Source organism: Mirounga angustirostris, unplaced genomic scaffold, assembly GCF_029215605.1.
Source record: "Mirounga angustirostris isolate CCGP_5_RB_7025 unplaced genomic scaffold, mMirAng1.0.hap1 SCAF_2, whole genome shotgun sequence".
NCBI classification, from domain to species: domain Eukaryota; kingdom Metazoa; phylum Chordata; class Mammalia; order Carnivora; family Phocidae; genus Mirounga; species Mirounga angustirostris.
Window position 1 is genome coordinate 33,689,212 of NW_026991710.1, and position 4,871 is coordinate 33,694,082.

Genomic DNA, 4,871 nt, shown 5'->3' on the forward strand with positions numbered 1-4,871 from the left:
TTTTTTTCAGATACCACAGATCTAATAATATATATTTTCTGCCTCTTAAATATACTACGCATCAGTATTTCTGGCATTTGCTTTTTTTCTCTTCTTACTCCTTTCAGTATCATTACATCTCTATATAGTCTAAACCACACAAATTAGTCCTAGGTCATATATCCAGCCCTGGATTGTTTTCTAATTGACTCATGGGTTGGGAAGTTTAGGGAGACAAGGATCAAGTCTTGGACATATAGCCGATTCCCCACAGAGACTTAGGACGGAATTAATCTTTTTTTTTTTTTAAGATTTTATTTATTTATTTTAGAGAGAGAGAGCACGTGCCTGAGTGGGTGAGTTGGGGGAGGGGCAAAGGGAGAGGGAGAGAGAAAGAGAATCTTGAGGAGACTCCGGGCTGAGCTCAGAGCCTAAGGTGGGCCTTGATCTCATGACTGGGAGATCAGGACCCGAGCGAAAGTCAAGAGTCAGAGGCTTAAGCAACTGAGCCACCCGGGCACCCCAAGACAGAATTAATCTTAAGCATTAATAGTTATGACCACTTAATTTGTGTCTGGCAGTATCCTAAGTATTTCATACTCATTACCTCACTCATTCCTCAGAACAGCCTCTGAGGCGCACACCCTCATCATCCCATTTTACAGATGAAGAGACTGGAGTTAAGTGACTGTCCCTAGCCAACCAGCTAGTGGGAGGCAAAAGCAGGATTCCCACCAAAGTCTGTCCAATCCCAGAGCTGCTGGCTCAACTACTAGGATATACTATACGCCGGCTGGGGCTAATTACATGACAGACATGTGGTAAATGCTTGTTGACGGTCAACTGATGGATGGCTCATTCATTTGTTTATTCTCCTATTCTCAGTGACGGAGGGAAGACGCAGAATCGGGGAGATGGGGAAAAAAGACTGTTAATACATGGAAGTAGCCAGGAAAATAACTGAGCTGAGGGCTAGGGCCTAAGTAGAGACTGACACTGGGGAGAAAGAGGGAGAAACAGAAAGGACACGTCGGAGAGAACCAAGACAGTGACAACCTTGCTTATGTTGTGCCTGGAAGTCACATGGGCATCACCCAGGGGTGATGCTGCTCCATCCATCATCCTGATATGACTTGAGACCAGGAACTGCAGTTTCTGTCTCATCTCCCTAACCACCAACAACCTCATATTTTGTTTGTCCTCATATAAGTCTTGAAGTGTAAGTTTCATATATTCATCTATGAGGTGGCAGACTACAGTTCTAGGTCCTGGGGATACATAGTGAACAAAATAGATAAACACTTCTGCCTTCATGAAGCTTACACTTTAACCAAGGGGATATAAACAATTAAACATAATAAATAAGTAAATTATAGAATAGCTTTAAGGTGGCAAGTGCTGTGGTTTAAAAAAAAAACAGAGTAGGGATGCCTGGGTGGCTCAGTCGGTTAAGCGTCTGCCTTCTGCTCAGGTCATGATCCCAGGGTCATGGGATCGAGTCCCACATCGGGCTCCTTGCTTGGCGGGGAGCCTGCTTCTCTCTCTCTCTCCCTCTGCTTGTGCTTTCTGTCAAATAAACAAGATCTTTAAAAAAAAAAAAAAATGAAGCTCTTCCCTTAAAAAAAAAAACAAAACAAAAAAACAGAGTAGATGGAAGTGAGACCAGGAGGGCTGGAGGCTGGAGTGTGAGTGGTCAGAATTGACCTCTCCTATCGGGGGGCATTTGAGCAAATATTTAAAGGAGATGGGGTTAAAAGAAAGATAGTAATAAGAATGGTAAGACCCATATTTCTGGGCTACAGAAATTAAGAATGAATGTTTTATAAAAAAATTACTACTGAGAGGTTGAGTCCTTTTTTTTTTTTTGAGTTTGAGTATTTTTATAGAGGAAAGGTTACTTGTAGCTTTTCCATTCTTCCCTAAGAGGTCTGAGAGATGACAAAACATCTATAACTCACATTTTATCTCAAAAATTTTTTAAAGATTTTATTTATTTATCTGACTGAGAGAGAGACAGCGAGAGAGGGAACACAAGCAGGGGGAGTGGGTGAGGGAGAAGCAGTCTTCCCGCTGAGCAGGGAGCCCGATGCAGGGCTCGTTTCCAGGATCGTGGGATCATGACCTGAGCTGAAGGCAGACGCTTAACCGACTGAGCCACCCAGGCGCCCCAAATTTTATCTCAACTGTTTAAAAATACAATTTCCATCCCTAAGTGGTGGTAGCATACTTCTGAACCTTTGGTTAGTTTTTTTGTTCATACACATATTATTCATGAGTTTGTGCATTTAGTAATTTGTTCTCATGACCACATAACTAATCCACAAGATGATAATGAGGATCACCATGAAATAGTAAAGATTATCTTTCTGTTCATGAATCAAATGAAGTATAAAACTGGTAAATACCTTTTCAATAATACCCTGAAGACTTGTTTTAATTTTTTTTAGAGGATAAGGAGGGGCAGAGGGAGAGAAAGAATCGTTTTTTTTTTTAAAGCCATGAATTCTTTTTTTTTTTAAGATTTTATTTATTTATTTATTTGTTAGAGAGAGAGAACGTGGGCGAGAGAGAGTGAGCGAGAGTACAAGCAGGGGGAGCTGCAGGCAGAGGGAGAATCAGGCTCCCCGCTGAGCAAGGAGCCCAATGCAGGACTCGATCCCAGGGCACTGGGATCATGACCTGAGCCGAAGGCAGCCGCCCAACCGACTGAGCCACCCAGGCATCCCGGAGAGAAAGAATTTTTTTTTTTTTAACATTTTATTTATTTATTTGAGACAGAGAGAATGAGAGAGACATAGAGCACATGAGAGGGGGGAGGGTCAGAGGGAGAAGCAGGCTCCCCGCTGAGCAGGGAGCCCGATGCGGGACTCGATCCCGGGACTCCAGGATCATGACCTGAGCCGAAGGCAGTCGCTTAACCAACTGAGCCACCCAGGCGCCCGAGAAAGAATCTTAAGCAGACTCCGTGTGGGGCTTGATCTCAGGACCCTGAGATCATGACCTGAGCCAAAATCAAGAGTCAGATGCTTAACCGACCGAGCCACCCAGGCGCCCCTAATTTTTTTTTTAAGTAGGCTCTATGTCCAACGTTGGTCTTGAACTCATCCCCCAAGATCAAGAGTTGCAAGCTCTACCCACTCAGCCAGATAGGTGCTCCAACTTGTTTTTAATATTAAACATATAAAGAAGCACTGCTAAAACAGCTTCTTAGACAAGGAATATATAAAACTGAATATGCTGCTCAATTCCTATTCTGAGATAAGTAACTGCTTAAGTTCCTTCCATGTGTCCATATCATATGCTATTTTATGTGTATAATTTCACTTATTCACTCATTCAATAAATATTACTGAGCACTCACTTGTGCCAGGCATTGTTCTAGACTCTGGGAATATAGCAGGGAACAAGATAGACAAAATCCTTGAACTTATGGGAATGTATATATTGTAGATCAGGTGGAAATAAGTGCTATAAAGAGAAATCAAACCAGGCTAAAGGGGAGTGGAGAGTGTCTTTGTGTAGGGGATACTGCTAATTCATTACTGAGTGATCAGAGATGGTCTCTCTAATAGGAGGACATTTGGTTTTCTGGGCAAAATGGTTTCCAGACAGAGCATACAGCAGAAAGTAAGAACATGTTAAGTATTTGACTCAATAATTATTGTTTTATAGGAAACTGAAGGTCCAAGGATATTACTTTTATGTATGTGGTCATGTCACATAAGTAGTAAGGGGGAAAACCAAAACATGACTCCAGTTCTGTTGACCTCAAAATCCATGCCTTCCTCTTCCAAAATACCATATGATTTACTCATCCTAACCAAAGAGTTACTCTTTAAAAGATTGGCAGAGCAGAGGACTACCAGGAATTAATTGGTGCTACTGTTAGTTCTATAATTTACTTTAGCCTTAGGCAAATTACAGACACTTGCTCTTCTCCAGAGCCTGTAAAATGGGGTTCAGGTAATTAACGACTCAGAACAACTGTTATGAGAACTAATTAGCTAGTGCTTACAAAATGCTTTGAACATATAACAATCAGAGTGCCTTCACTCTGGTGTCACATTTTCCTCCCAGTTTAACTCCAGATACCTCCCTCCCTGTCCTCCCCCAGCTTCCACATCCGGTCCTTTCTAGATTTCCCTCTCTCGGCAAAACTAATCACCTAGTTCCTAAAACCCAAAGTCCAGGAGTCATCTCTAATTTCTTTTCCTTCACTACATACATTCCCAAGTCTGGTTCATTCTATCTCCAAAACGCATCTTACACCCATCCAGATTGCTCCAGCTTCAATACCGCCAGTCTATCTCAACCCGCCATCCCCCCTCGCATGGAGGATTGCAGTAATTGGCTAGATGACCTCCTCCATTCCCATCTTGCTCCTCTCCAGTGCATTTGCCACACAAAAGCCAAGAGTGACATTAGAAAACAGAAATCAAGACATATCATTTCCCTATTTAAAACCTTTCAGTGACTGCCTACTGCAGACAGAGTAAAGTGTAACCCTCTATCACAGCTAGGGTGACCAACTTATCCTCTCTTGCCCAAGACTTTCCTGAAGTCTTGCCTGAAGACTTTTCCATTACTTTCCTGAATTTCACTGAAATTCCCACATCCCAGGAAACTCCTCAATTCTGGGCAAAAAGGGACAACTAGTTACCCTATCTATGGCCTGTCTGGCCTCTCTCACATTAGGGGCTCCTGCCTAATGGCCTCATCTCTTGCCACTGTCTCCTCAATCACTACACCCTTTGCACGATGTCAGGTTATAGACCGTCCTAACCCCTTCCATTCTCAGGCCTTGATGGTTGTACTTGCCCTTCCCTTGGCCCGGAATGCTCTTCCCCTGGCTGCATTTTTCTCATCGTTTAAGGCTCAGCCAGAAAGGCCTT